The sequence below is a fragment of the Schistocerca nitens genome, chromosome 7 (assembly GCF_023898315.1).
Source record: "Schistocerca nitens isolate TAMUIC-IGC-003100 chromosome 7, iqSchNite1.1, whole genome shotgun sequence".
Lineage (NCBI taxonomy): Eukaryota > Metazoa > Arthropoda > Insecta > Orthoptera > Acrididae > Schistocerca > Schistocerca nitens.
The window spans coordinates 558730288-558754358 of NC_064620.1; the positions used below are offsets into that span (position 1 = coordinate 558730288).

Below are 24071 nucleotides of genomic sequence, written 5' to 3' on the forward strand. Positions count from 1 at the left end.
CACTCTATGCATTTTAAATGCGGCCGCTCCTCGCGCGCGCAGCTGAGCCGCCGCGTTCGCTGCGCCTGCCATGAATACGCCGGAGTAGCGCGCGCGCCGCCCCTGCGTTGTGCTGGGATAGGCAACCGGGGAGCGCACCGTACGATGGCTCTGCTGCACGCCCGTGTCGCGACACCAAAGTACGTCATTTGCTGGGAGGACCCCCCATCTAAAACGTCCCCCTGAGCGCCTTTTTGTTTTTCCTCTCGCCGGCTCCTCTAGAGCCGTTCCGCAGACGTGGTTCGAGGGTAATGAAGCGCTCATCCCGGACTGTGTGTCCCGGTCGCCCATTTCCCGTCAACTGCTCACATGCGCCGACGCCCGCCATTTCCACGTGCTTACATAACTTTCTGCTTCAGCACTGCCCCGATCCCTTTACTTCATTATTTAACGTCCTCCTAATCAGCGGTTTCATAAACCGCTTACTGTATAACAACTATAATATGCAGGAATTTGACGTCCGTATGCTTTAAAGAGATGCACTTGAAATCTTCGTATCACCGGTGAGAAAAGTATGAAACCCATATCGACACGTTCAAGGCTTTCTTGACCCCTGTACGAAACGGCCAATGTGCAAGGAGAGAAAACTGGCCAAAAATACAGTTACATCAATTTTCATACATCCTGTCAGGGTCACCATATAAAGTAGTGGAAATCAGTATAGAGACATGGATATTTAGCCGGCCGGTGTAGCCGAGAAGTTCTACACGCTTGCGTCTGAAACTGCGACACCGCTACGGTCGCGTGTTCGAATCTTGTCTCGGGCACGGATGTGTGTGATGTCTTTAGGTTTGTTAGGTTTAAGTAGTTCTGAGTTCTAGGGGACTGATGACCTCAGATGTTAAGTCCCGTAGTGCTCAGAGCAATTTCAATATGGATATTTGCAGGAAAATTAACATTGTCAAATGGTTCAAATGGCTCTGAGCACTATGGGACTTAACTTCTGAGGTCATCAGTCCCTTAGAACTTAGAACAACTTAAACCTAACTAACCTAAGGACATCACACACACCCATGCCCGAGGCAGGATTCGAACCTGTGACCATAGCGGTCGCGCGGTTCCAGACTGTAGCGCCTAGAACCGCTTGGCCACCTCAGCCGGCTAAAATTGTCAGTTGGAACAATTGTGCGCAGAGTATATGCAATAGCGTGACATACAGCAGACCGACAAATGAAATCAAATGGTATAGTATTTGATATAAGTAGTACAGTATGTAACAGAAATAATCGATTCAGATGGTAGAGGGTGGAACTCATTATAAAGGCAGTTTGCTCTGTACGGTGTTAGTGTGTGCGCAAATCTCCTTACTGCACATAGGTAACAGAAACCATTAGTGGCAGTGCGTGTTCTGTACATAGACCACGATTGTGAAAGTGACACACGGCAAACAATTATCATGTGATGGAAAAGCAAAAATCGGGGTGTACAAGTAAATGGGACTCTCCAATCGTCAAGAAGTTGAACCGTTCAGGTATAGTGACTGAAAATTGCATTACACTGAGAGCACGATATGGACAGAATGGAATATATGAGCAAAGTAGAAAATTATCTGAGGCATGAAACCGGTTGGTTTTGTGCAAATGAAGGCCCACAAACGCTTATTCTTCCCAACTTGCCGATTTACAGTTGTCAGTACCTGCCAGACGGGTACGATAAATGTTGTCAAATTAAAAACATCTTACTTTTAAAAAATGACTGCAAATACCTGCTATAACACCAAGACATAAACAGGCTAAACTAGAATTTTGCTGAAAAACGCATGTCATGCGTGGACTTCAGAATGGGATAAGGTGATCTTCAGTGATGAGAAGATTTAACTTAGGTTGGCCAGATGGATAGCAGTATCATTGGTATGAACTGAAACAGGGCAGAAGGCTACAATGAGCAGAAAGTTTGGTGTTGGAAGCGTTATGACTTGGATAGCCTTCTACGCTAAAGGTAAATCTCGCATTCGTTGGCTCAACACTAGAGTGAACTCTAACACGTACACTGAGATGCTAGAAGCAGAACGGATTAGAATGTGCGAGAACCTAGAGGACGAAAGTCTAATTTTTCAACAACATAATGCATCTGTGCATGCTTCTGCTACAAAAAAAAAGTTTTGAAGATAAAGGTACCGATATTTTTTCCTGGCCAGCATGTAGTCGCAATTGGAATTTCGTGAAAAACTCTTGCGTCATACTTGTAAGGCGTGTTTATCACAATGGAACGCAATTTGGGGCCGTATGTGACCTGAAAAGAACTATTCGAGAAGAGTGGGCGACAATTTCACTGTAAGAGCTAGAAGCCGTAACAAATTAATTGCCGAAGATTTTTGAGGTAATTCGAAGAAACGGAGGTTGGACAAAGTACCAAAAACGTAATGACAACCGGACAGTGAGTGCCTTTATACCAGTTTATATCCACGAAATGCTAAAGCCGAATTTGTTACTCGTGTTACGAAATAAACTATGAAAGTTCGTCATGACCGTTTATCTCTTATGACTTTACTATTTTCATAATAAATTCAATAGATGTGTCGTTCAGACATTGCACCATTGCTTTCGTAGTAACCTTACCTTTAAACTGGTTTTCACCGTTGCATAAAGTTTCATGGAATCGGTCAGAACACCCTGCTGCCTGCGTTGACCCCTGTATACTACAACCGACAGTGAAAAGGGAGGAAGCTAGCTGAAATAACATACCATAAAACTGGACAACATTGTGACTCACGTATAGCTTTGTCACAGAGTTCTGCTATGAATCAGATCAACCTACTACACATACCTCTGCTGTGATGTGTTCTTGCAGAGTGCTTTCATTGGCAGTAGAAGCTACAAGGTCGCGCCTTACACTAATGTTGGACCAGAACATATTGCCAGAGTCCTCAAAAAACAAATTCGTGGCTGTCGATCTGCTTCGCCTCCACATTTTTTCATGAAACAACTGACTGTCTTTTATTAAAGTGGAATAAATGTAACAACAGTTACGACAATTACTTTTAAAATTAAAAATACAGTTTCCTTTTTTTCTGTCTCGTTTTCATTTGACGGCCTCTTCCGTTACTGCCTATGGGCCACCCTGAATAAACAATCATATATCCTTCCAGAGTCACCATGTATAAAATTTGGTACCATCAGTGAGAAAAGCCTGCTGCCTAAGAACATCTACTTATATTTGTGGTCGTACAATTTTTAATACGAAATCTCGTTCGTAGACTCTTGTATTTGTCTCAGTAACTTCCCAATGAACGAAAATCTGCGATCTACTTTACCTAGGGATCTATGTGATCATTTCATTTTGTATCCCCACAAACGGATACACTGAGTTGTTTCTATGGTTTGAGTGATTCAATATTTGACTCACTTATGTTGTAGTCATAGGAAACTATTATTTTGCTTTTCATTTAGCACACAGTTTTAACTGTATGACATTGCTATCATACGAAAGATGTAAGTAAGTAACAATTGAAATACAACCTACAAATGACGTATAACTATGTTTAGTATTTTAAGATAATGTTTAAAATTTACGTTTATTTGTCTCTGTAGCACATTTATTTTTCTGCTATGACTGGTTTGAATCATTATTGATCGTCTTCTAATGTAGTTGCTTAAGCAATCCATCATGCTTTTGTGGAACTACATATACTAATATTGTATAGTATACTGTAGTTCCATATGTGCACTACAGGTCACTTTAGAAAATACACAGATCTGAAGATCAATTTTGATCGAAATTAGTGATAAAAAAATAAAATACAACCAAATTGGAAAATAAAAGAAAAATTTTAGATATCGAAAAGGTCGCATAATATCTCGCGGCGAATATGTTGGCAATATGCAATTTCCATAAGGTCCACGCATTGTCACTAACGTAAGCAAATTTCACTTAGGAGCATCTGGATATTTCCTCACTTGTTCCTGTTAAGTTTGTCTTTCGTCAAGCCTATTAATATTTCCAACACTTTTTTTATCCTTTTGATCTATTATCACACTCACGGCCTATAGACCCTCACACTCCGCACAAATAAGCACCTAGTGCCATTCTCGTTTTGGTTCTGATCAATATAGCCGCCAAAACAACTTCTCTTGACGTGATATGTGAATTTAGCAACTGCGAGTTGTTCTCTAATTTTCGCAATGCGTCCTTTAACTTGAAACATAACGACCTCTAACTAATAGTCTTCGCTCCTGTATTAATTAGTGACTGCTGTTTGCTACTAAGAAGAATTTTATTTCATTAGTTTTCATTTTCAGCTCATAATATTATATTGAAGTGCCAACAATTTCAGCAATCCGTTCATATGGTTTTCAGAATGTACAAGTATAAAATCAACATTCCATATGTCATATTATTTCAAGGCGTTACCTCTGTCTTCAGTAGAGAAAATAAACAAGTATTGGTAACGGGGCAACCGAGTCTGGCCTCTTTTTCAATTTCACTGTCTGTTGACTTCGGGACTAAATTTTTACATCAAGCGCATCGGCCTGCTAAAGCATAACTGGCATCCCAAAGACGAGTATAGTGTAATAGCAACAACAACAACAAATGGTTCAAATGGCTCTGAGCATCATGGGACTTAACATCTGTGGTCATCAGTCCCATAGAACTTAGAACTACTTAAACCTAAATAACCTAAAGACATCATACACATCCATGCCCGAGGCAGGATTCGAACCTGCGACCGTAGCAGTCGCGCGGTTTCAGACTGAAGCGCCTAGAACCGCTCGGCCACTCCGGCCGGCTAATAACAACAGCAGCAGAAAATGTTACAACGGAAGTAGGATTCATTGTGAATAGGAAGGTAGGACGGAGAACTTGTTACTGTGAACAGTTCTGTGATAGGGTTGTTCTTATCAGAATCGGCAGCAAACCAAACCGGAAAACGATAGTTCAGGTATATATGCCAACGCAGCAAGCTGAATATGAGGAGATAGAGAAATAATATTAGGGTATTGAACTGATAACTCTGTACGTAAATGAAGATATAGATCTAATAGAGAAACTGGAATGCTGCTGTAGCTGAAGGAGTACAAGAAAGAGATACAGAAGAATATGCGCTTCGTACTAGGAATGAGAGAGCAGAAAGACTAATTGAGTTGTGCAATATAGATCAGCTAGTAACAGCGAATACCCTGTTATAGAGTCACAAGAGGAGGAGGTATACTTTGAAAAGGCCGGGAGATATGGGAAGATTTCAATTAGATTACATCTTGGTCAGGCAAAGTTTCCAAAATCGTATACTTTATTGTAAGGAATATCCAGGAGGAGATGTAGACAGAGCACAATTTAGTAGTGACGAAGAGTAGGCTAAAGCTTAATGTCAGGAAGAATCAATGCGCAGAGAAGTGTGATGCGGAAATACTGAGGAATGAAGAGAACACTTTAAGTTCTCTATGGGTATAGATACTACGATAAATAACGACTTTGTAAGCAGTTCAGTTTAAGAGGAATGGACATCCCTAAAAAAGACAATCGCAGAAGTTGGAAAGACAAACGTAGCTACAAGGAAGGTAATTGCGAAGAAACCATGGATAAAAGAAGAAATACATTCACTGATCGATGAAAGAAGGAAGTACAAAAATATTTCAGGAAATTCAGGAACACAGAAATACAACTCACGAAAAAAATGAATAGAAAGTGCACGGAAGCTAAGGCGAAATGGCTGCATGAAAGATGAGAAGAAAGAGAAAAAGGAATGTCGAAAGGACTGACCAGCATATAGGAACGTCGAATGGACTTTCGGCGAAATTAAAAGCCAGGATGGTAACAGAAACAGTGCAACGAGAATTCCACTACTAAATGCAGAGGAGAGAGCGGATATATGGAAAGAGTACGTTGAAGGTGTCTATGAAGCGGAAGACTTAGTTGATTACGTGACAGAAGAAAAAAACAAGAGTCGATGAACAAATAGGGGATGCAGCACTAGAATCAAAATTTAAAAGAGGTTTGAAAGACTTAAAATCGAATAAGGCAGAAAGGATAGATAACATTCCATCAGAACCGGGGGAAGTGGCAATAAATCGACTATTCACGTTGGCGCGTGGGATGTATGAGTCTTGCCATGTACCATATGAGTCTCGGGAAAATATCATCCACACGGTTCCGAAGATAGCACGAGCTGACAAGTTCAAGAATTATCGCACAATCAGCTTAACAGCCCATGCATCCGAGTTACTTACAAGAATAATACACAGAAGAATGAAAAGAAAACTGAGGATCTGTTAGATGACAATCAATTCTACTTTAGGAAAGGGAAAGGGACAATAGTGGCAGTTCTGATGCTGCGGTTGATAACAGGAGCAAGACTAAAGAAAAACCAAGCCACATTCATTGGATTTGTCGACATGGGCAGCTCGTTCGACAGTGTAAAATGGCGCAAGACGTTCGAAATTCTGAGAAAAATAGTGCTAAGCTATAGGGAGAGACGGGTAACATAGAATATGTGGAAGGACATACAGCGAATAATAAGAGAGGACAACGAAGAACGAAGTGCTCGGATTAAAAGGGTATGTCACGGCTGCATTCTTTCGCCCGTACTGTTCAGTCTACAGTTCGAAGAAGCAATGATGGAAATAAAAGAAATGTCCAAGAGTGGAACCACAGGAACTGTTGAATGGAGTGAACAGTCTAATGAATATAGTATATGGATTGAAAGTAAATCGAAGAAAGACGGAAGTAATTAGAAGTAAGAGAAATGAGAACGTCAGGATTGATGGGTAAGAAGTAAATAAAGTTGAGGAATTCTGCTACCTAGGTAGTTAAATAACCCAAATGGATGGAGCAATGAGGACATCAAAAGCAGACTAGCAGTGACCAAAAGGAAAATCCTGGCCAAATGAAGTCTTCTGGTACCTAACACAGGCCTCAATTTGAGGAAGAAATTTCTGAGACTGTACTTTTCGAGTACTGGATTGTATGGATGTGAATGTGGACTGTGGGAAAACAGGAACAGCAGAGAATCGACGCTTTTGAGATGTGGTGCAACAGAAGAAGTTTGAAAATTACGTGGACCGACACTGTAAGGGATGAGGATGTTTTGCGCAGAATTGTAGTGGAAAAGATTATATGGAAAACACTGACTAGAAGAAGGGACAGGATGGCAGGACATCTGCTAAGACATCAGGGAATAACTACCACTGTACTAGAGGGAGTTCTAGAGCGTAAAATCTGTAGAGGAAGACAGGGACTGGTATATATACAGAAAATAACTGAGGATATCGGTTGCAAGAGCTACTCTGAGATGAAGAGACTGGCACAGGAGAGGAATTCGTGGCTGGCCGCTTCAAACCAGTCAGAAGACTGATGACTCAAAAGAAAAGTATCATTGACAAAAAACATAACCTTGTGACGAACAGGCACGTGACATATGACAAGAACTAGTCACAACATCAACGTTTCTGTCAGCTTAAAATGTGATTAGTCCAATGGAAGACAGGGGGAAGGAAATTTACCATTTATGTTCTCATAGTCCGTTCACTAATTTGTGTATTTTGGTTTTATGAAGAACAGTTTTTATTTCATAATGTTTCTATTCTTCTGTCTTGACCGAAGTTTGTATCGAAACGTGAATGCTGCATGCACGTGAGAGTTAAGATTCTTTCTACTAAAAGCACGTACACGTATTTATTCTGTTTGCTTTAAGTTTTTACTCTGTGGTTTTAATGGTGCTGGAACAGATTTCATTAGGACAGCATTTTCACAGCTGGTTGCTAGCTTCGTACCAACTTAACACGATTGTAATTTCTACTACAGGGGTATTTGCAAGCGGAAAACCCCACGTTTTAATAAAACTCAAAAAATTTATGCATGCGCTGAGATGTACAGGGTTACTATTCGACTTCTGTGTAATCGTCAGCTGTAGAAAATGCACACAGTTTACAGCTGAAAATTCTTGCCTTTTTTTTTCTTTGGCCAACGGTCTTGTGTATAATAAAGGTCTTTTCTTTCTTGGCCACAGATGTCTGGACAGCTTCCTTGAAAGATAATCTACAAGGAAAAGTGTATACTCCTATATCGCTATCAGCCAAGCGCGGAGGGTGTAAGGGTTTCGAAAGATACTACGCTCTTTCACGTAATTCACAACTAACACATTATATAACAGTGATTTGTTCAAAAGAGGCATCTCCATAGTATCATTGTAATGTGACCATTTTATAGCAGTCTTAATTTCTATCCATCTGATTCTTTGTTTGTGAGCTGCAGAAGACTACTGTCATCTTTGTAATCACTGATTTTCCAAGAAAACTCGCAAGCAACTCTTTAATTCCTTTCAGTATTATCTGTACGCAGTACGATTTTCCTAATGCATTGGAAAGTAGCCCTGTAAAAACATCTGTGGTGATTTTATGTAAAGTTAAATTTCCATTAAGAACCGTTTCGTGACTGTTAATCCAGAATGAGAAAGAGTAAGTCTTCATCTGATTATTATGGACAATAATGATTCGCCAAATTACTTTAAAGTCAGTAATTTTATCCCTGTGGCTTCACTAGAGTAAGTTTTCACTGAGATTTTTATCAATTCGTAAATATTTGAATCTAACAATGAGGAAAATGTATTAGGATTTAAATGCCTAATAAACGAAATGAAACAGGGTATAATACTGAACTGTAATTGCGATCGCGAGAGTAACTTAGAGCGGTAACACCAGTTATAGAGCTAGTACCAGTCAAAAGCTAGAAACGCTATTTTCCGAGCTGAGATATAAACTCTCAATCCGTTCCAGACATCTTCAAATATAGCACCACAAATTTATTTCAACCTTCTTGAGAACAAATACGTCGTTGAGTTGAAACGACATTGAAGTATTCCACAGCGAATTCATCACTTACTTCCAATCAACTTTTGTAGTCATTCACAATGCTGGAGAGATATATGCATCTCATCTCCTACATTATCTGAACACAAGTATCTGGAAATCTGTTTGTGATCATTAACGTGAGATGTGTCCTCCCTTAGCCTTCATGACTGCTAAAACTCTTTTGTAGACAGTTTCAAGGAGGAACCAGAATGTTTGTGGAGGACAAGATAGTCATGTTCAACGCTGCGGCCAGTCTCTGTGGCCGAGCGGTTCTAGGCACTTCAGTCAGGAACCACGCGACCGCTAAGGTCGCTGGTTCGAATTTTGCCTCGGGCAAAGATGTATGTGATGTCCGTAGGTCAGTTAGGTTTAAGTAGTTCTAAGTCTAGGGGACTGATTCCAGACGTGTTCCACTGGGTTCACGTCGAGACTGAGCAGATCACACCCTTTCAGCAATGTTATTAGACAAAAACAATTTTGAGATAGTCGCTATTTTATGAGGCTGCATTATCATGCAGACAGAAACAATCACCGTCTCCGAACCCTTCCTCTACTGTACGTAGTTCACAACGCTATTAAATGTGTTCATGTCTTCCGCATTGGGCTTTTTCTTAAGCGCAGGAAGAGAACTCACTCTAAGCACGAAACCACCGTTCACAATGTACCACAACCACTTTGATACTTCACTAATATATTGGTAGGTAACGTTCTCCACGCATTCGACACACTCAAACCCATCCACCGGATTGCTATAGTCTATAACGTGATTCATCTCTCCGAATTACTCTTTACCGGCCATCCACATCCAGTTGCTTTGCTCTTTACACCACCTCAGCATTAGCATTAGCATCAGCATTAACATTACCACTAGCATAAGAAAAACTCCGGAAATGTAAACGTGTTGTAGCTGGAATTCACAGTCATGAAAATATTTTTGGACATCATATTTACACAAGTGACTGCCATAAATTTTTATTACACTATTGCAAATTTCGGCCTTAGGCCATTATCAAGGGATATTATGGCTTTGAGAAATGTCAACGTAATGTAATGTGTATGTCTCTTTTTTTTCCTTTATTGAGTTTCTTCCTCCCCCCCCCCCCAACCAAGGGGGCGGGCTGGCAGCAGCTTAGTACACCGCTCTTCAGCCTACAGAATTTGTTTTAAAAAAATGAAGATAATAAGTAATAAAAGCAGGCGATAAAATCGGCGACTTAAATGGCAAAATGGCAGAATACAGTGGAACTTAAAACATAAAACAAAGGGTTGGTGATGCTAATAAAATACACAGGAAACAGACAGGTAAAATAATAGACAGACAATGAAAAAAACAGGGCGACAGTCTGGTTTCTGTTCGCAAGAAATATAAAAATCACACCTAGCGACAGCATGATTTCCGTTTGCAACACTTTGGAAAGACGCACAACACTCACTTGAACACTGCATTAAAAAGTTGGCACAAATATGACACACCACAGCCGAGGGCAGCCAGGGGGAAACTGGACAGATGATGGGAAAGAAAATGGGGGAAGGAGAGGAAAAACGAAGTGGGGGGAGGGGGGGAAGGAGCCGATGGAGGACTCATAAGATTTGGGGGGGGGGGCTGGGTAGACGCGAGAGGGAGTGGGGAAAGGTAGAGGAGGGGAATGCAAAAGTACTCGGGTGAGGGGGGGGAGAAGGGAGGCAGAGAAAGAGTAGGCGAGGAAAATACAGGATGGAAGAGGGGGGAAGTGGGAGCCTAGGGAAAGGACAGAGGAAAGGAGGGGGAGATGAGCATCAGAGTTGATAGGAGGGATAAATGGAGGGAGAGAGGGCATCATCCGGGAGGGGGAGTTGACGGAAGTCACCTTGGGAAAGGAGATGAAGGGTGTATTGATGGATGGTAGGTGGGGCACAACAGTGAAGGCGTGGCAGAGGGCGGGGGTTGGAGAGGAGCTACCAGAGGGGCATCAAGGTGGCAGGAGGTGTAGAGTATGCAGATATGTTCGAGGAATAGGAGCAGATGGGGGAAAGGAATCAGGTCGTAGACGATCTGCGTGGGGGTCGGGAGGCGTATACGGAAGGCGAGGCAGAGTGCATCTATCTCGAGGATCTGGAGCGACGTATAGAATTTGGAGAGTGGGGGGGTTGTATGTCGTTCTCAATACTATTAAATACATTCGTGATGTTGTTACACAGTGCGAGGACATGTATTCAAACATCATAAAACAACATAATCTATAAGTGCACATGTTCGTTAACCCATCAGTAGTCACAGATGCATTAGGCCACAGCTTCAGACTACGGAAATGTGTGGTTTATGGGGAACTGCTCGACCATTCTTACCCATTCTGTTTAATCTCCTATTCGCAGCCATTGTGCTAACTGGACTCGTCAGAGGAATATGGAATTCACGAGTGACTCCTTCGGCTGATTTCAAGCTACTGCTATAAAACAACCCTCCGTCCATCAGTGAGCGAGTGCTGCGTTGTATCAACTTTCCAGTACCCTAGTCATAGAAGGCAGCAACCTGTTCTTTCCACCAATTCTCTACGCTTGTCTACAGTTCGTTCACTGTGCCAAAAAGTTGTCTTCAAAGTCGGTGGTTCATGTGAGCAGAGATGAAACCCAGGGGCATCCAGTTGCAGACTATATTGTGGGTGACAAAATACAGGGTGATTCAAAAAGAATACCACAACTTTAAAAATGTGTATTTAATGAAAGAAACATAATATCACCTTCTGTTATACATCATTACAAAGAGTATTTAAAAAGGTTTTTTTCACTCAAAAACAAGTTCAGAGATGTTCAATATGGCCCCCTCCAGACACACGAGCAATATCAACCCGATACTCCAACTCGTTCCACACTCTCTGTAGCATATCAGGCGTAACAGTTTGGATAGCTGCTGTTATTTCTCGTTTCAAATCATCAATGGTGGCTGGGAGAGGTGGCCGAAACACCATATCCTTAACATACGCCCATAAGAAAAAATCGCAGGGGGTAAGATCAGGGCTTCTTGGAGGCCAGTGATGAAGTGCTCTGTCACGGGCTGCCTGGCGGCCGATCCATCGCCTCGGGTAGTTGACGTTCAGGTAGTTACGGACAGATAAGTGCCAATGTGGTGGCGCTCCATCCTGCTGAAATATGAATTGTTGTGCTTCTTGTTCTAGCTGAGGGAACAGCCAATTCTCTAACATCTCCAGATACTGTAGTCCCGTTACAGTAGCACCTTCGAAGAAAAAGGGACCAAAAACTTTATTGGCTGAAATGGCACAGAAAACGTTCACCTTAGGCGAGTCACGTTCATACTGAGTTGTTTCCCGCGGATTCTCAGTGCCCCATATACAGACATTGTGACGGTTGACGTTCCCGTTAGTGTGGAAAGTTGCTTCATCACTAAACACAATCTTTCTGTTGAGCGGTCGCCATCGTAGCATCAACTGACGCTGACGCCTAGTCAGCAGCGCCTCAAGCGAACAAATGTAAAACTAAATGAAACTTTATAGCTCCTTTAATTCGCCGACAGATAGTGCTTAGCTCTGCCTTTTGTCGTTGCAGAGTTTTAAATTCCTAAAGTTGTGGAATTCTTTTTGAATCACCTTGTATTTACCATCGAAAATGCTTCAGGTGCATCTCCATCGCCCCTTATGCGTGCGGCCGAGAATTGTCATGAAGAAGGAACAGCATGAGAGTTCTGTCGTGTGGGCTGCATGAAAGCATGCGAAATCTCTCACTTGGCCCTCATGCTTTGCAGTAGACAGTATTAGGCTAGGTATCTTTATGTGCTCAGTCAGAACTGAAAAGAACGACATGACGCGACGGACGGCCATACTGGAGACACTGCCCAACATGTCTGTGCGAAACATTATTGGATTTTCATTGTGGTTTCTATACCACGCCCGATCGGACCTTACGTTCCGAATAGGCCTTGTATAATGGCAGGTCTATCTCTTGTGACATCTAATGGCCAACGCTGCATTACATAGAGCTGTCCAGACACCTATCATAAGATAGTATATGTCCAAGCTGACGCCTTCGCCTTTTGTCACAATTTATATGTCACCAACATACCTGAGAATGTCACCCAGACTGGTTGATTTGTATCCACAAGTCTGTCCGCCCAGATAGCTGAGTGGTCAGCGTGACGGATTGCCGTCCTACGGGCACGGGTTCGATTCCCTGCTGCGTCGGAGATTTTCTCCGCTCAGGGTCTGGGTGTTGTGTTGTGTTGTCTTCATCATCATTTCATCCCCATCCGGTGGGCAGGTCGCCCAATGTGGCGTCGAATGTAATAAGTCCTGCACCAAGGCTGCCGGACCTGCCCCGCAAGGGGCCTCCCGGCCAATGACGCCAAACACTCATTTCCACGTCCATGCACAAGTCTAAAATTTGCACGATGTCCGACTAACTACATCCGAATAGGCCTCTGGGGCCCACGGTACCTACGGACCGCCGTACCATCATCAGCCGAGAGGCGTCACTAGATGCGGATATGGAGGTTCATGTGGTCAACACACCGCTCTCCTTGCCGATGTCAGCTTTTGTCACACAGTCGCTACTTCCCAACCAAGTAGCTCCTCGACTGGGGTGACAAGTGCTGAGGGCATACCGCTTGTCAACAGCGGTCGGCAGACCCGAACGGTCAGCAACCCAAATTTTGGCAAAGGCCGACAGCGCTTAACATCGGTGAGGTGGCGGGAACCGGTGTTACCATTGTGGCAGGGATGTTGGCGTGGGAAGTCTACCATACCTAACTGGTTTGTTCAGTAAGACACGCTGGTATCATTAACAGTTTCTCCGGTAGAACTCAGATTCGTCGTAAGCTATGAGGATATATCAACAGTGATACGTGGCAAATTTGTTTGTACCCGAGTCCACAGCCTCGAGGCATTTTTCAAAAGGACACATTGTCCTTAACGGGGTGAAAAATTTTCAGTTTATTTCCAATTGGAGAATTTTGACTGTATAGTCTTTACTTGCGACATAAATATTATCGTTATTTATCAGGCCGCAACATTGTAAGGTGAAAATTAATCCCACAGTCCACATGTGGTGCCGCACAGAAACATTAACGTGGTCCGTATCGAATATGAACAGAACATTTATAATACATGTGGGAACACTACGCAAAACAGAGCTTAAGTTCGTATTACACCTCCAGCCACTGAAAATCAGCACTATTCCGCATCGTGCCTAAGCTTCTTCTCTCGATGCATCCATATTCAGCCTGCAGTTTGTACTCGAGGACTGAATATAGACGTCATAGACGTAATGTAAAATGTTGTGGTTCATAACTGCAATAAACACAAAATATACGAATACGTTCAGTCACTTGGGGGGGGGGGGGGTTACAAATTCTAGTCTTCCTACTTTTCATTAATGGGCAGATATCTATACCTTACTCTGTGAATTTCGATTCAGTCCAGCGACCACGCTTCCGTTAGTACATTCACCGTAATTGTCCTCAAAGTTTGTGTCACACTTAGAGTGCCTTACGAAATACCGAACATACGACTAACGTACTTGATTCCTAAAAGTGTTAATTAAATTTGCAAAAAGCGTATTCGACGTGTCCGCTGTACTATTTTACATTTATTCTCTACGGGTCCGATCTCCAACGAGAAAAACATTGTACGTCAGCGGTTCAACCATAGGTTTGCACCATAGAAAATAAACCTAAAATTGTTCAGCTGATGCCAGCAATATGTTTTTTTTTAATTGTTGGACAGCTGTAGACAATCACCTACGAAAAGGTCTACCAATTAAATGTTTAATATATTTACACTGGAATAGGTGCAGTTCATAAACCTTCCTGTCATAACCAAATTACTGTAGAAAAAACATCTTAAATCATTATCTGAAAGCAACGTTTCAGCAAGACAGATTTACCATCATAAATATGTATTCTACATACGTTACATGATATAAGCTCATCTTGCACTATTTTTCTTCGTTTTCCCCTCACTACCTAACAGGAATTAAGGGACGTGAAGAAATAAGTACGTCTACTCACTTACATCGTAAAGCAGTGTTTTGATTTGAAGCTGCCGCGGTAGCAGGATGCCAATTTATACTATCTGATCAAAATATTCCAGAAACTGACCACTAGCTGTCACGACAGGCAGATCTGCCAGTACAGAATGAAGCGTTGAGTGTTACGTTGTTAAGCAGAACAGCATAATGGGCCTGTTAGAGGAACCGAGTGGCTTAGAAAGCGGACTAATCATTTTATTTCACCTGAGTAGCAACTCCATCAGTGACATTTCAACACCTCTAATGCTGCCCAGGCCGATTGTCAGAAATGTGATTTGCATTGGAAACGCGAAGGAACAATCACGACTAAACGAAGACTCCATGTCTTAACGGGCAGCAACTGTCACCAGTGGGAGAGGGTGGTAAAACCGAGTGCAGTCAGTCGGCGGAATCACTTGTGAGTTCCAAAGTATCACCATCTGTTCAGCTAACGTAATAACTGTTCGTAGGGAGTTAAAAAGAGTGACTCACAGTGCTCGAGTAGCTCTTCATACGCTTCATACATCATATATTTCTGCCGTCAACGATAAACTACACTTGAGGTCATGTAAAGAGCAACAGCATTGGACATTGAGTGATGTGAAACGAGTGATGTGTCACGATATACCGTGCGGCAGTCCGACAGAAGTGTTTGGGTTTGGAAAGCGCTTAGAGGACGTTACCTGCGATCATGTGTAGTGACAACAGCGAAGTACCGAGGAGGTGATGCTATGGTATGGGGCTGTGTTTAGTGGTTAGGCTATGTTTCCCTTATTGTGCTTTAAAAAACGATAATGCAGAACGATATGAACATATTTTACTCAACTGAGTGCAGCGTTGATGAACACTGCACTGTGTCATAAAGCAGCATCAGCGAGGCGGGAGCCCGCATCTCGTGGTCGTGCGGCAGCGTTCTCGCTTCCCACGCCCGGGTTCCCGGGTTCGATTCCCGGCGGGGTCAGGGATTTTCTCTGCCTCGTGATGGCTGGGTGTTGTGTGCTGTCCTTAGTTAGTTAGGTTTAAGTAGTTCTAAGTTCTAGGGGACTTATGACCACAGCAGTTGAGTCCCATAGTGCTCAGAGCCATTTTTTGAGCGAGGCTGGAATAATCTAACCAGTGCCCCCAGGATATCACAATAGAACACCTTTAGGATGAGATATAACGTTGACTTCGATCCAGATAGAAGTGTCCAACAACACTGCTCTCTCTGCTGTCGGCTATTGAATAAGACTGGGCTGGCATTTCTCCACAGTCATTACGACCCCTCACTGAAACTGTCTCTAGTCGAGTTCAAGCCGACATAAAGGGGAAAGGAGGACACAGCCAAATTTAATGCCCACTGATAGTTATCAGGAAAGTTTTCATGAGATAATGTGTGATGTTTACTCAGCTTCTCATTCGGAAATAGAAGGGTTACTGTACAACTTTTCGAGACAAAACTTTAGTCGTCATGACCTCAATTTCTAGCTGTGCAGTGAGGTAATATCCATAGATGGTCACATTTAAACAGCAGTCCTCTAAGAATGTTATGAACTGCATGGGTTTATATTCATTTTATTTTGCACTGTAGAGAAATAAATGACAATAGATAGATTCACAAGAGAAAGTACTACATCTTGTCTCAGGAGCGACTTAAATTACTTTCCAAAATAATAAAAATAAACATCAATAAAAAGAAATCTTCGTTCGAATGGAGATGTCAAATTGGTGATAAAATTGATCGTAGTGCTTTGATAAGCAAGAAACATAGTGAGAAATGAGTTCTCCGTTATTCTTGGATACTTTTTTCTGGTATAGGTGTACATTAAGATATTTTCCTTACCTCTGTTCAAGCAGTCTGGGAAAGGCCAGCAGACATCTGAAAAACATTAAAAAATATTTTACTGGAAAAATATTATTTTGAACTGCAGGTAACAGAACAATGAACATCAGCTATGTGTCACTTTACACTATCTCATGCAACCGTTAATAACAGGTGGAACGGTCACTGACAACAAAATAAAAGTTAGCAAATAAATAAATAAACTGTTTCACCAAGAGAAAAAATTAACAAAACTACTGTTGCACCAACAGAACGAAGAGATGAAACTTTTCAACTAAACTGGTTACAGTAACGTTGTCTGCATATAAATACGATGGATTGCTGCTGTTACTGACTTGCGCTGCTGTTTCGTTGGTACGGTATAAAACAGGCCACCTTCTGAAATTTTTTGTTTATGGAGCTTTCAAAGAATCATTGGGAGATCCTAAACTTGTGTTTTTAAGTACAACAATGCCTCAGTTACAGCCCTCATTCGTATAGTTCCCCAATGATACATTACGTTCAGTTTGCGACCAACATTTTCCCTTCATAAATTCTTCTAATGTGATCATTTCACATATGAACTGCTAGCCAGTGATTTCTGCGCTACCGAAAAAGAGCTTTTATAAAGATTAGGTTGCATGCAAAGCTACAATTTTTTGAATATCTTCAGTATTATCTCTAAGTCGTTTAATTTTGTGTATGAGATGACAAATTATAGAGTATTTGAATTTTCTGCAGTTTATGTTTCACATATTTCAATTTATTCCCTATCCTTCATTATAGTTTGGTTTCCAGTTTTTTTTTTTTTTTTTTTTTTGCTGTGGTATTTTAACCTTCTCTTTATACTATTTTCTTTGCTGTCTCTTATATCGATGCCATTTCGAGCTTCGTCAGTTCTTATTTTCTCTCCCTGGTGTGTGGCTCTTCCTCACAATGTAATTCAAGATTTCTACCAAGTAAATTAGAATTTACGAGACCGTGTTTGCATTTTAATGTAATTTTTTTTCTGTATTAGTAAATGAGTCGCTACGAGATCCAGGTGTAATGTTCCATCAGTTAATTTTGATTTCATAACTTTATCTTGCAGCTAGGATTCCAGTGCTGCATGTGATGGTCTGGGAGTAGCGTACTGGCGAAATTTCGGTTCTCTCGCCTCTGTGTGTGAGACAAATAGTTAAATGAGTCCCAGTCTGGCAGTTGGCTGGCAGTGTGGCGCCACACAAGAATACTCATGGGCCTCACGCTGGTCGTTTCAGAAACTGCATAGGTGGCCGGGGACCTGTAAGAAGCAGGTGGTGTCGCTTCAGGATTGTGCAGCTAGACCATCAGAGGCAAGTTTCCTTTAGACGAAACGCAGGGACAATGCCGAGGTGTGGTGTTAGGGCACTAACTTTAGTTTTGACTTGCGGGGTTCACACAAGTGGGCGCCAGATAATGCTGTTTTGAGCCAAGCCCAAGACAGAGGAATGCAGGCGGAAGAGCATTCAGGCCTTATAGCATCTTCTCTGGACTCATTTGGTCAGATAATCGCGCAAAAATGTAAATGTCGTGTGACTAGGGCCTCCTGTCGGGTAGGCCGTTCGCTGGGTGCAAGTCTTTCGGTTTGACGCCACTTCGGCGACTTGCGCGTCGCTGGGGATGAAATGGTGATGATAAGGACAACACCCAGTCTCTGGGCGGAGAAAATCTCCAACCCATCCGAGAATCGAACTCGGGCCCTTAGGATTGACATCCTGTCGCTCTAACAACTCACCTACCGGAAGGTGACGTAATCGCGCAGAATTATACGTTTGATATTTGACTAAGCTCCTGTGGGCAAAGAATCCGCCACAGCGTGGTTTTTGGGCACCTTTTTTGCTTGCAGAGGGGGCGAGTCTGATTGGGGCTTCCATGCTACACACGTTGGAGGCGGAGGGCTTAAACATTACTATAAATTATTTCGATTGGGAGCTGATTCTTACGCATTCCCAGCGATTGGTCGTGGTGGAGGCATGGCCTCACTGCTCCAAATTCGCTTGGAAGCCATCGAGGGTGAAACAAGGCATTCCTCGGTTAGACCCTCAAACTCCACAATTTTCATTTGTACTTGGTCGTTATGACAGCAGACTCCGAATTCAGCAGCTTTCATTCGTCTTGTTAATACTGAAAAATTCTATTCAGTGTTAGCAGAGGACAAGCTTTCTTCAAACTGGCTTCTAAAGAGCTCGTTTTATGAAATTTAGAGGTTTCAGTAAGCTGCAGCTTGGCACCATTTGAGCTACAAGTTTGCCGTTTGCGTTGAGTGTTATCACAGGCTTCACACAAGGCAACCGATGGACAGTGGAGGTACACCACAGTAGCATTATATTTCAGTTCACTACTGATGCATGAGGCGAGAGTGATTCTTGCAACCACACCTCTTCATCTGTTGCCATGACCAAGGAATCAATCACTGTAAGAACTACGCAGTGTGAATCATTGAATTCACGTTAGAAGTATGAGAGGCGGGATTGAAGTCAGATAATGTGGGGATAAATGAATAGTAGTATTGGTGAAGTGGGGGATAAGAACGTAGGCTAATGGAGCTAATCTTTTATCTTTCTTTCTCATTCTATTAGATCAAAGTGTAAACTCATTTTCTGAAGTAAATCGGCGAGAATATTCGTCTTGTATTAGAAGACAAGTAACTGTGCTAGTTTATTCCTTAAACCAACCCCAGTCTCTCTGTCATCAGTTACAAGTCAGCGTCAACTTATATTTGTAACACTCCATTACTAAAATTATGTTTTTTGTTGCATTACGGCAATTGAGACGGGTAGTCTTTCAGGTGCATGTGACGCTCGGGGTGATCCCAATATTGTACCCTTTTATTTTATTTTACGGTTTGATATTACCTATGTTATTGTAGCTACGCAGCAACGCAGCATAACTTATTTGTCGCAGCCATAATTAACTAACAATTTACGAATCACCATCTAAAAAATATTTCCTTAGGCGTAGCAGCGTCGTGACAGCTAAGTTCAGCGAGTCCATTACATCACAGGATCAAGAGTCACAGGGTTTAAGAAAATCAAATATTCTGTGTCATGAGCTTAAGAGTAGGACTGCTTCTAGCACATCCTTAACGACCCTTTGCTTCTACTTAAAAAAACAGTCGTAAGTTGCACAGTGTTCTTTATTTATCTTGAATTAATAAAGAACATTGTGCAACCTACGACTGTTTCTTAAATATAACAATATAATCTTGCGGTACCACCTTGGCAATATGGAATGGAATGATTTTTATAACCATTTGCAATTCTAACCTCTGTTCTCTGTTTCCATCCTACCCTTATCTTCTCATCACCCTATCCTTTCCCAATTTTTTCATCCTATATTTTTGGTTTTAAACTTTTACTACTATTAGTCTTCTACACCTTAATTTCCCCCAATCCCTTACTTTCCTTCCATTTCCACTTTTTTCATTACTGGTAATCCTCTGTATCACTATCTCTCATTTATGCACTTCTGTTCCTAAATTTGCTATTTTCTTATATTAAATTCTATGACTTTCTTTTTTATTTCCTTTTCTTATATCGTAACTTAAACTGATATTAATAACTTTTTTTTATATCGTAACTTAAACTGATATTAATAACTGTAATAAATAATAAGTCCATTTACATTTATTTATATTATGTTCTGCTAAATAAGCAATTCTCTGTTGTCCAGGAAATATATAGCAGGGCAAGAGTCATACTGTGAATCCAATAAAGATCAACTGATACAGATAATTGTGAATGATCTTCGAATATCTGCTTTCGACAGGTAGTACAGATGGAAGAGGGAAATAAGAACTGAATCATGTTTCTCATAATCTGACCAATCCTCTGTTTTTCTAGTTTCGGAAATTACTTAGATAGGCTACCTAATACTTTTAAAAGGTACCTTACACAGTGCTTTACACTGACCGAGAGGCTCGGTCCAAAGATTTCTTGAATGGCTCCGGTTAGTAGTTAACGGTTATGGACACAACAACGCTGGTACAGTACATGGAAACCAGTTCATAAATTTTGATCACTGATGGGACGTTGTATATGATTGGAGTTAACTCCCTCAGCATCAGTTAAGACCCTAAGATGGTGTATTAAATCACCGAATCTAATAGCTATATAACCATTTTATTACCCAATAAATGATCTTGTCTGCCTTGCCTTTACCTTCCTCTTGAGTCTCATTTCAAAGACATATGCAGCACTATCATCACTACCACCCCTTTCTGAACAAATACCGATTACAAGAACAAAGATGGAAGACATCATGAAAAATGAAACCAACATTCCACAAGAGCTGAAGGAATTAGACACAGAAATTATTTCCTGGCCAACTGAACATGATAATGACACAGAACAAAAACAATGAAAGCATTTTTTATAGTTTATAACAGTATTGGCGTTATTATTTAGTAATTATTGTGATTTGAAGCATAAACTATAATTCATAACAATATTTTGTATGCCTCTGTAAGTTCATTAAAAGAAATTTAACAATCATATGAAGTGATGAATGAAGAAACAGTCTTGGTTGCAGGGTTTTAATTATTATTTATTTACCAATGACACGTTTCTCCAGGTTCAGGCATTTTCAGAGCGGCTGATTTTAGATGCTATTAGACAAAAAGCTGAAAAAAATATTTTCATAGACCAAAGTAAGATTCAGTTAGTTCTGACCCAATTTTTGTAATTTAGAACTTTTTATAAAAAGGCGTTAATCGAGAAAGTTTATAGCTCAATAAATCATAGCATCATTAGTTAAGTTGAATATCAGTTTTATATTACCACAAATTTCAAATAACCAATTACATAAAACCATATAATATATATATTACTCTAGTCTTGACGAGGTTTTTAGTGTTTCCTGAAAAACTGACTCAACGCGACATATGTCCCATTAAAACGAAAAGTTCCACTTGGTCCAACGCTTACTTTGCTGGTCAAATACCTTCCCATTTTATTTGGTTTGTCGTAATAAACCATACTAGAATTTTGTCACTCATGAAACTAGAGACTATTTTTTATTCACTGCTTGTCACTTTTGAAGAGACAAAATATTTGTAGCCGATCGCTGTCAATTACTATCTTCTAATAAGAAATGAATTTAAAATGATATAGCACCTGAAATTTAATAGAATTCTAGGTTTAGTTTGCCAAATTAATTCTCAATAAATTAAAAGCAAAACATTTGTGCATAGGGACCAGGAATATGAAATTGTGACTTACAGGCACAGTGTAGATCTTTGGTCTCAACATCTGAACAGTCTACGAAATGCATCGCACGTGCGCTATTCTTAGGCTACATGTAATTAAAGGGTATTATGCTAAAGCGGATAACACTTGTTTTGCATAAATTGAGGTTTCAATTTAATTTAGAGGTATGTGAACAGGGCCTTCACATACTGAAAGGGCTTTCTGCAATGATGGTGCCGCGAAAGTCAGTAGATGGGAGGCTAAATGAAATATGTGGAGAATGCGTTACACGGTCGCTGTACCGCACGTAGATATAATACAATTCCGCTTACTCCTGCAGTTTTGTAGCCTGTCTGATGCGTGTCTTCATTGGCGATACAACAACATGAATAATTCAGCAAAGGAGAGTAACAGAAAAACTGATAGCTCTAACGGAGGTCACTTATTGAAAAAAGAGCAAAGATGAGGGAGCATTTTGTTTCTGATGGAGTAATGAACGCCATAGCAACAGCTTACAATACGCAACCACATAAAGTGGTTCAGATGAGAGGCATTTATTTTGTGGACTCTCCGCAAGGAGCCTATATGGTCATTAACAAAACCAAGGTTAATATAAGTTTTACTTCATACATTACAATCTCCATGCTCGAGATAATTCTGACAACAAAAGACGTAGGCTGAAACAGAAGAATGGGAAATTATAGAAGTGTTGAAAAAAGGGTGGCGAAGTGAATACTTCACAACGATGACATCAGTGCAAAAGGATTAATTTCAGTAACGAAAAGAGACCTCAAAAGTATCATGGAATATCTACCTGAGGTGCACAACCAGTTTTATAGTGAATGTGGCAAGACTGAACAGTAAAATTATTACTGTGGGTTGAAATATTATAGATGTTGTTTGGTGGACTCTAGCCCGTTTAGCACTTCATTGCAAATTTATTTAGAAAAATCGGTGTTTATGTGTTACTTTTGGATCATGCCAAGTGATAACTAGCTTTTCTCAAGTCAATGAGCAAGCGTTAATGGCGATTTACTGCATTTACATTCGTGTTATTTATATAAAGTTTAATGTGAAAAACTTGTAAAGTTTTGATATTTAGTCACTTTAGTGTGATAACCCTTTAGGTCTGACTTAAGATCCAGTTGTGGACAACCTTAACTGGTCAAGTAACCAGATACTTCTATGACTGAAATTTAAGTAATACAAAGGGTACTCCCCTTCCTGAGTATTCGCCTCGTCGGAAGTTCTCTCAAAAAGAAGTTGTTAGAATTTGTGCCTAGTGCCTGATGGCCACAGCTTTCCTTTGTCAGTAAGTTACTGACTTGCCGTATCCGCCCGAGCCCAGTACCTAAGTGCCGTGGGCGCTGTTGTCAGTGGCTCATAAACGGAGGCTGCACGTTAATGATTCCACAATATCACTTGCACGGCCAGCGGGACGGGGCCGACGCGCCGTGCCAGGTTATCGGCGGAATTTGCCGACGTAAATTCCGATAACACCAAGCCACTGGAAGCTACAGCGTTTTCGTAAATTAACGTCCGATAAATTTTACGATAATTGTCGGTTAGCCAATAACCGCTCGGTTGCGGCAGCGTCAGACTTGGGCCCTGGCAGGAGGCGCGGCCAGACAGATTAACCTGCCAACGGGCTAGGCTGCCGGCGGCGGCATGGAACCGCGGAGCACGGCTAGGCACTACTAGGCCGTACGTGAAGGGCGGAACATTAACGCAGGAGCAAGTGTCGGGCAGCGACTGAGGCGGGTGTTACTGCGATGCCTCTCTCTTGTTAGAACAGCGAACGAGCTGGGCAGTTTTGAGGGACTGTTTCCCGTTCTATTCATGTACTTATTACTGAAGCTCACCCACCCCCTTTTCACGCCGCTTCCTCAAGATCACACCAAAGGAGGTCACCAAATAGGAGGGCTGGAAAAACATAATTATCCTTTGCTGCTTCGGATTATTTTCAGATTCCACCGAATGGTTTTCAGTGGTCCCAAGTGACTGCACCCACAATCAACTAGGACACTTACAGCCTGTTATTTACAAAAGCCACCTCTTACTTGGTATTCCTATAGCTTTCTTTCCTACAGGTCCATAGTCCATTATATATTTGACAATTCATACTGCCCATTCCTTTCAATAAGCTTTTTCCATTTTGTTATCTCGTTAGCTGTTCTTCCACTCATGCAGAAATTACTCGTTTTTAATTGGTTCCTTGTTTCGGAATTCTTTATTTGAACTTTCAGA

The 24071-nt window shown here is 41.3% G+C and overlaps 1 long non-coding RNA gene across 1 annotated transcript in view; it reads right to left on the bottom strand.

Annotated features, from left to right (window-relative positions):
• Positions 1 to 24071, bottom strand: part of LOC126195376 (uncharacterized) — a 2074073-nt gene that overhangs the window by 1704985 nt on the left and 345017 nt on the right. The window contains exon 2 of the long non-coding RNA XR_007538598.1: positions 16639 to 16674. This is a non-coding gene — a long non-coding RNA (uncharacterized LOC126195376). The remainder of the gene's footprint in view (positions 1 to 16638; positions 16675 to 24071) is intronic.